General features: G+C 53.3%; 1 protein-coding gene and 1 long non-coding RNA gene across 2 annotated transcripts in view; both read right to left on the minus strand.

The window, feature by feature from the left end:
* The window catches only part of ATF1 (activating transcription factor 1), an 8,602-nt gene extending 6,002 nt beyond the window's left edge, over positions 1-2,600 (minus strand). The window contains exon 1 of the mRNA XM_017838858.1: positions 2,548-2,600. The gene's annotated coding sequence lies outside the window, so the exon portion shown is untranslated. The remainder of the gene's footprint in view (positions 1-2,547) is intronic.
* A 967-nt stretch (positions 2,601-3,567) lies between these two features.
* LOC108509435 overlaps positions 3,568-8,894 on the minus strand; it is a 7,433-nt gene continuing 2,106 nt past the window's right edge. The window contains exons 4-6 of the long non-coding RNA XR_001878625.1: positions 8,502-8,679; positions 7,567-7,690; positions 3,568-7,091 (exon numbers count right to left, since the gene is read on the minus strand). This is a non-coding gene — a long non-coding RNA (uncharacterized LOC108509435). The remainder of the gene's footprint in view (positions 7,092-7,566; positions 7,691-8,501; positions 8,680-8,894) is intronic.

An 8,894-nucleotide genomic window follows, 5' to 3' on the forward strand; every position in this document is an offset into this window, starting at 1 on the left:
GAGGAGCAGAATTAATGACAAACATGTGCAGGGGACACAACTTTGTCTGTCCTCTAATGCAGCTTTAGCTTTTAGAAGGGAGAAAAAAAAAAAAAAATCTACCTTTGCACCCACCGGGGGCCCCTCAAACCGAAATCCAGCAGCAGCAAAGATGACAATAAATTTCCAGTGCCCCAAAAAGCCCCCGTTCATTTCTGTAGTGCCAAACCACAGCCTGCCCTCCCCTCCCTCTGCCACTGCTTTCTCTGCCTCGCTGTCCCACGAAAGGCTCAAACCAAGCCTGCAAGAAACAGTGAAACCGATAAAAGCAGCCAAAAGCAGCACCCCGGGGAGGGAGCACAGAGGGTTTGCTGAGCTCTCTCTCCTGGGTGTGAAGTTCTGCTTTACAGGAATAAAAGATAAAGTACTTCCCATCAAAAATGCGGTTTTTTGAGCTGACTCCATCTCTGCTTGCTCTGCAATATTTAATTATTCATCCAGCATCAATCTATTTGAGCACAACAATGTTTTCAGGAGAAGACTCAGCAAGGGTTGCAACAAGGTGGGAATTCCCCCTGCACCTCACACCCTCGGGGATGTGACAGTCTCTCAGTGCCTTTACCTTGCTGAAACAACCTATTTAGCTGGAAAACCGGGAATTTCCTATTGGAACGGCCTCCTGTGAGCACCTGAGACAGCAACTGGCATCCAGCAGCTCGCAGAGGGAAGCTCCAGGGAAAAACCTCAACCTGCAGGTCTCAGGCTCTGACAAGAAGCCCCAAAAAGGGAAATCCCTGAGCACAGTCCCAGGTAAAAACTCCTGCAAGAGCTGAATTTGGATTTACTGAGCTGAAAGAGCTGCTCATGTTGGGGTGAAGGAAGAGTTTTACCTGTCACAGAGCCCTGGCAGGAGGGTTTATTATCCAATTATTGCCCCAATGTGGACAAACCCCACTTTTTTACAGTCAGACAGGTACAGGTGATGCTTTTCAGGGTAAAACCGAAGTCTCCAGGCAGCTACACCTCAAAAGTCATTTAACTGAGAGGATCCTCCAACAGCAGCTCACGAAAGGACTTCAAGGACTCCCAGAATTCTGGGCATCATCTCCCTCCAGCCAAGGATTTCAAAGAGAAGCAGGAATGTCACAGTTCATCGTGGGCACGTTCCATTTCTCACCCAAAATCCCACAGGCCTCAGTGTGACCCACCAGCCAAACCCCCCAGAAACACCCAAAAGGCCTCATTCCCAAAACTTTCACTAATTCTCTAAATTCCCTGAAATGCTACAAAGAGCACCAGAGGAAGAAACCAAGTGCTTGTTTTGCCCTTTTAAATCGAGCAGAGGAAAGGCCCTAAACGATGTTTCACCCCTGAAATATTGTAAGAGCCAATTAATCATATTTTTAAAGGCTTTATAAAGCCAGAAGTCAAAGAATATTGGACAAGGCATTTGTTCTCAAATACTCAGTGAAAGGGGACAAATTCTGACATTTGCAAATTGCTCAAAGGGATTTAGAAGGTTGGTTTTTTTTTAAATGATACTGAAGCAATCTGGGGAAATTTGGAGTTCTTCAGTGCCTCAAAATCAGCTGCTTTCGGCAGTGAAAAGATTTTTTTACCTAATTTTGCAATTAAGAGGCTTGGGGAAATTCCGTTCACCCAGAAAACTGTCAGAACTCCGGGTTTTTTTCCCCCGAAATCAGCGAAAGACAGAGGGAAGGGCAGCACATCCCACCAGCTGTGAGGAGCCCCGAGTCAACGCGCCCGGTCAAAGCCCCGGAGCCCATTGCACAAACACGCAGAGATATTCCTTAAAACTCCAGGAGCGCTCCGCACGTGTGTTTTCTTCCACTCCCCCCCAGCCCGTACAGGGACATCCCCGACAGGAGCTTCAGACACAAAACCTGCAGCCCAAAAACCTCAATATTCCATCGGCATCGGGGACCCGACGGGTTGGGAGAGGAAAATCCCCCCGAGAGCACTGACATCCTCCCCGAGCGCTGGAGCCGGGGCTCCCCAGCGCGGTTTGGGGCAAAATCCTGGGAAAACAGGTACCGGCGGCCATTAATTAAACGGCGGGTTAATGAGCGATAAAGCTCCCGTTTGTCACAACGAGCGGTTTGTCACAAGCTGCCCGGGGCCGGGGGGCACCGGGGGACCCCCTTTTAAACCCCCACCCCCGGGGCAAAGCGGGACCGGGGGGTCCCAGAGGGGGTCAGAGCCCCCTTTCCCCCCTCCCAAGACGCGGCGGGGGAGCGGGAACAGGGAGGGGGAGCGGGAATGGGGGGAACGGGACCCGGGGAGGGGGGAGCGGGGGGACCCCCCGTCACCCCCAGACCCCCTTTCTCCCCCACACAGCCCCGGGCGCAGCTGGCCCGGCCCCGGCAGCAGCGCCAGGCCGCGGGGCAGCGCCTGAGGCCCGGCAGCGGCCGGAGCTCCCCGCGGGATCCGCCGGGCCGAGGCCGCGGCCTGTTGCCCGTCCCCTCAGGGCCCTCGCGGGGCGGGGGTGGGTGAAGGGGCGGGCGGGCCCAAAGGGGGACGGGGCGGCCTCCGCAAGCCCGCGCTTACCTCAGAGCCCCGCGGGGCCGCGCGTGGGGGGCGCCGGAGCCGCCGGATCCCGGTCCCGGCCCCGGCCCGGTCCCGCCTCAGCGAAGCGGCGCCGGCGGGGGGGGCGGGCCGCGACCATAGAGAGCGCGCCCAGGGGCCCCCGCCATAGAGCGCCAGCGGCGCGGAGCGCGCGCGCGCCGGGCTAGAGCGGCCGCCTGAGCGCCGGCCCCGCCCGGCCCGACCATAGAGAGCGCGCGGCGGAGCGGCGCGCCGCGGCAACAGCGCCCCCCCGCGGCCGGGATGGCGCAGGGGGGGGCGGGAGCGCGCTCGCCGCCGGGGAAATCACGATATTCCCGTTATTCCCGATATTCCCGGTGTTCCCGGTGTTCCCAGCCCTCGCCGCGGGGGATAGCGCGCCCAATGCGCGGGCTAAGGGGCGGCGCGGGCGGGTTTTACGCCGCGAGCGGCGGCGGCTGCGCCCGCCCGGGCTCCAGGGCTGGGGACTCCAAACCTCCCCGGGCAGCCCCTGCCAAGGCCCGACAACCTTCCCCTTCCCCTGCCAAGGCCCGACAACCCCTTCCATGAAGAAATTTCCCCTAAACTCCAGCCTGACCCTCCCCTGGCACAGCTTGAGGCCGTTCCCTCTCGTCCCATCCCTCATTCCCTGGGAGCAGAGCCCGATCCCACCCGGCTCCAACCCCACCAGGGAGCTGTGGGGAGCGAGGAGGTCCCCCCTGAGCCTCCTTTTCTCCAGGCTGAGCCCCCCCAGCTCCCTCAGGAGTTCTCCAGCCCCTTCTCCCTGTGCTCCAGCCCCTTCCCCAGCTCTGACCCCCAAAAAATCGGATTCACAGAGCTGCAGGTCCAGGACACCCATCCAGGCCTTCACTCCCTCATGGCTCAGACCCCTCTCAATACAATGAACAAAACATAAAACAAGTTCTCCCTCTCCCCAGGATCAACATTAACTCACATTTCACTCCTTAAAAAACAAACAAACAAAAATTCTTTCACAGAAACAGCATCTTCAAGGACTAAACGAGCAACCAGGCATCAATATTTATTAACACAAGACAAAGGAAACACAATCAATGCGTTAATGGGACACTGTCCAGCCAGGTGTTAAATTTAAAAATGTAACTAAGCTAATTTTAAATAAATAAAACCTTTATACATAATTACAGAAACGCCGGAGTCTGGATTGGACAATGGGAAAGAGGTTGACAGAAATTAAAGGAAAACAAATGCACCTAGGGCTAAAATTGATCTGGTTTTTACAACCTTATTTTAGAGCAGTTAGTAGGAAACAGCTGAATTCCGTTGATTTAAACCAGAAATGAAGTGCAAATTCCAACAGAAGAGGATAAAACCGACCTGTTCCCACACAGTTTGCTCAGGGAAGATCCAGAAACAGTGAGACATACAAACTAGTTTAGTCCAGTGGGAAGAATTCCCAGTTTTTCAGTTTCACTGCAGTTGCTAAGCTTGGAATCTGATGGACAAGAGGAAGGAAAAATGTGCCCTGTGCAACTCCAGGAGCTGGGAGGTCAAACCAGGGGGGAGAGGCTGTTTTTTGGGGAAAAGCACCCAGCCCTGCCCCTGCCAATGTCTGGAGTGAAGGATCTTGGTTTGTTCCCATATGGAAAAATCCCAGAGGAAGGAATGGAAGGAGTGGAATGACCCGTGGAAAGCTCGTGGAGCCGGAGGAAGAATTTGGGGATTCCGGAGTCCCGGCTCCATCCTTCCTCCTCTCCAGCACGTTGCTTCCCACTGTGCCAAAACAGGGCCAAAGCACCCAGGGAAGCCAAACTGAGCAGCTGCTCCATGTCCCTGGAATGTTCCCTGCATCCTGCGGTTCTCCAGCCCAGAGAAATGGAACGTGCTGGAAGGAAGACTTGGAGCACCCGGGGAATCGCAAGAGAAGAGCCCCCGAGGCATAAAAAGCCATCGGTGCCCATCCAAACGAAGAAATAAAGGGGAAACGAGATCAAATGGATCCAGTCTCATTCAAAAATGCCATTTTGGGAAGGCCACCTACCACACTTGGGAATCTCTGCTGGAATTCACACACACATTGTTTCTTTTGTGAAGGATCACGAGGAAAAATAAATGACAATCCCGGACTTGGACTTAAAATCCACTCCAGGGGACAAAAAGCATTTGCTGAAACAATTTTAACTAAAGCTTTTGAGTAAAGAAAAAGGTCCAAGACCACCAGAATTTTCCCTGGAAAGGTCACATTGGAGTGAAGCTGCTCGGCCAGGCCTGGGCTGTGCAAGAAACACAAAAATGGTGACACAGAACATGGAATAACAGGAATTTTCTGGCTGTAAAGGGAGAACAACCTTTGTGCACTTTACACCCAAAACAAGCTGCAGGACCAACTGTGTTAGTCACAGTTTCCCCTGTCGCTGTCCCCACGTTGTGGTCAATTTGTTAAAACTAAACACACTAAAGATTTGGTGCCTATTCTGCTGACACTGTGGAAAACACAGAAAAGGTTCCAAAACGTGCCCCCTGTGAACCGAAGTGTTTGCAAAGAACCTTCGGCCCAGACCTGCCAGAAAACTTCCAGTTCCTAAAGCTATTTCCCCACCAAATATTTATTATTTTTATTTTTATTTTTTTTTTCAAAAATATACTTTCAAACTTCTTCTCTGAGTTTTTTTTTTTTTTTCTTTAAAGCTCCTGTTTTTCGGTGAGGAACTACCAGGATGCAGCAGGGGCTTTTTTTTTTTTTTTTTTCCAGGACATGGCTGGGCTTTGCCCACGGATCCACCGGGCCCTGCTCCAGGAACTGCCACAGGATCTTCCGAGTCCACACCACGAACCTTTTTAAAAACGGCCTAAAAACTTCGCGTGAGGTATCTGGAACATCTGAAAAGTTTTATATTTACACTGTATATACCACATGGGACTCAAAAAAAAAACCCTGTTGCAGGATCTGGCAGCAGCCCCCAAGGCTTCCAAAATCATATTTTAGCACCCAGAGGAATGTAATTGCTATTGAAAGATGAGGTGTTGAAACAGAAAAGGTCATTTTGGAGTCAAAGCTCAACCACCGGCTCCGTGGAAGGGCTTCCCAGCAGGAAAAGCTTGGACCTGCTGCTCTCTAAGGCTTCTCTTTCCTCCCATTCCCTGCCTTTGGAGCTGACCCAGGAGGTGGAAGGCTGGGAGAGCAGTCTGCACAACGTTACTGAACGCTGTGTTTGCCACAATTGCTCTGTCTCCTGTAAAATAAAAATTGCATCCCGCTCAAACCCAGGATCCTCCTGTTCTTTCCAGGGAATGCTCTGAGGGAAGATGGGCTGTTTGCTCCCAGTTTTATTGAAGCCTATTTACAGTATTTCCTGGGGATGGAAGGAGTCATGGATGGCACAAGCAGGGGAGTTACCTGTGTGTCCACCTAAGGAATGTTTTCCCTTCCCACACCTGGAGCCAGAGGATGAGGCAGAGGCTGCATCATTCCAGTTCAGGATTCGGGGCTTGCATTGCCATTTCTCCCCAGTTCCACCTTTTAAATTCATCTCTTGGGGAAAGATGTGCCTTAATATCAAAGGTTCTACATGCTCTGACACACTTCTGGCCAGAATGAAGAGACAAATGAAATCAGAAACCTGTGGAAGGTGGGAGCATCTCACATTGTGTCTAAGCCAATGCCAGGATGCTGAGGACCACAAAAGTCACCTGCCCTTAAAAACATCAACCTTCAGCTGTCCTCATTAGCCAAGTTAATTTTCTAGCTAAGTGAATTATGTATAATAATATTTACATATTTAAAATATAGGCAAAATTCTTTTTTAAATTCCAGAAATCTCTATATGAATAAGTAACTCTTCGATTCCGTTAAGTTATTGATTTGGTCATGGCACAATTGTCAATAAGTTGGGTGATCCCAGGGGATGAACAGCTCCAGATGCAAAGGAGGTCATGGAGTAGGGAACTGCAGAACTCTGATGACCCTTTTTCTTAATAGTTTATTATCTTAACTAAATAAACCCTCCCCTTATAGAATCCTACCCCGGGATTAGATAAAAATACAAATATGTACAACGGATGAAAAAGTAACACTACTGTAAAGGCCTTGGGGGTTTTGTAGCTCACACACTTTTCCACTTTGCATTTCTCTAAAGCTCATGTGTTCAGTAAACTGTTACAAAGGTTTGCCAGTTGCCTCCCAAATTCCCTCCGCTCCCCGGGGCCGGGAGGGAAGGAATGTGGCAGCAACCTCAAACTGTAGGTCAAGTATTAGTAATTTCACCAGCTTCACTTCCATCACCACCCTGGTCCTTCTGGGCTCCTGCAGCTCCTCCCATCACATGTTGTAGGCCACGTAAATGGGGTCCAGCTGATCCGCCAGGAAACTGTCCCGGAGGTGCATCCGCTGCTTCTCGCCTCGGGAATTGATGGGAATGACCCCGGGATCCACCACCACCACCACGCCCACGATCAGGTAATGCTCTTCCAGGACCACGTTGGTCACCAGAGGGACTAAATCCAGAGCCTCCTGCTCGCAGCCACACAGCTCCACCACCACCACCAGCAGGTTGGTCCAGGTGAACACGGCACTGGAAGGGCAAGGGAAAGTCAACAGAACGCCCGGTTATTGTCACAGAGACCCAAAGCTTCCAGCTGATTGTCCTCAGGTGGAGTCTCCCACCTGCTCTGGGCTGCATTTCCAACCCAACCCCGGGGTGACCCGGCCCTGACGTGTCAAAGACCAGTTCAGGGCCACCTCAGCACCACCCGTGTGACACAACAACGCTGCTGCCACCGACTGAGAAGCGGCTCTTTACACCCCAAAGCAGCAAATCATCACCTCTATTCAATGCTGAGGCCTGTGAGAAAACACCAAGTCTGTTCTGTGTGGAAATCAGGAGCGTGACTGGCCGAGGACAACACACATTCATCTGAATTGCCCAACAGAAAAAAAATCCGAATTTCCCTGGGTTTTTTCCCGATTAAACCCTGCACCTCTGCCTACACTGCTGCCTTTCAGCTGGGCCAGGAGGAGCCCAGGCCTCCTGTGGGGGGCTGTGTTACCATTCAGCAATGCTCCTGTGGGTCCGGGACACCGAGGTCTCGATGTCGATGGGGTGGTAGCGCAGCCCCCGCAGCTCCAGAGTCTCATCCAGGGCTCCCACCACGTACAGGGCGTCGTGGCGCTCTGGGGACAGAGGGAAAACAGCTGTAAGGGCTGGAATTCAGGTACAACAGAGTGTCTGCTACAGGCCAAAGAATCATGGAATGGTTTGGGTGGGAAGGGACCTTAAAGATCATCCAGTTCCACCCCCCTGCCATGGGCAGGGACACCTTCCACTAGACCAGGTTGCTCCAACCTGGCCTGGGACACTTCCAGGGATGGAGCATCCTCTGGGAAATGCATTCCAGGGCCTCACCACCCTCAGAGAGAGGAATTTCTTCCCAAAATCCCATCTAAAATCTGCTGGTGGTTTGAAGCCATTCCCCCCTCTCCTGGCACTCCTTTGGAAATAGTCTCTCTGCACCTTTCCTGCAGGTTCCCTTCAGGTCCTGGGAGGCCACAATGAGGTCACCCCAAAGCCTTCCCCTCTCCAGGCCGAACAATCCCAGCTCTCCAGCCTTTCCCCCTGGCAGAGCTGCTCCATCCCTCTGACCATCCTGGTGCCTCTGGACTCTCTCCAGCAGCTCCACATCCCTCCCTGTGCTGTTCCCCTGCTGGAGGCAGCTCTGCAGGGGGCTCTAAGCAGAGGGGCAGAATCCCCCAGCACAGGAGGGGTCTCTGGGCCATGTCCATCCTCTCCCCACATCCTTCTCCATCAGCTCATCCCCGCCCTGCCCCAACACCGGCGGTCGCCCCGACCCGGCAGCGGCGCCAGCACTCGTCTTACTAAACCCCCCCGAGCTCCCCGGGGGCCACTTCTTGAGCTCATCCAGGCCCCTGTGGATGGCCCTGTCCTGGAGATGTGTCACCCAGAGCCCCCCGAGTGCCTGCCCACCTCCGCTGGCCGCCGTGAGCTCGGTGCGCCGCACGAAGCCCAGGTAACCGGTGCGGGCCCAGAGCGTCTGCGCCGCGTCCCCGAAGCTCAGGCGGGTGTTGAAGTGGTCGGCCTGGAGGGTCTCGTTGTCGTAGATGGTGTAGTAACCGCTGGCCGTGTGGGGGCTGTTCACCCAGATCTGTGCAGGGAGGGCAGAACAGTCACCCCCAGGCCCCACGAGCGCTGACGTGGAGCGGGTGAGAATCAGAGAATCATGGAATCATGGAATCAGAGAATCATGGAATCATGGAATCAGAGAATCGTGGAATCAGCTGGGTTGGAAGAGACCTCCAACATCATCCAGTCCAACCCTTGATCCAACCCCGCCGTGGTTCCCAGCCCATGGCACTGATG

Source organism: Lepidothrix coronata, unplaced genomic scaffold, assembly GCF_001604755.1.
Source record: "Lepidothrix coronata isolate B3197 unplaced genomic scaffold, Lepidothrix_coronata-1.0 Scaffold365, whole genome shotgun sequence".
Classification (NCBI taxonomy): Eukaryota; Metazoa; Chordata; class Aves; order Passeriformes; family Pipridae; genus Lepidothrix; species Lepidothrix coronata.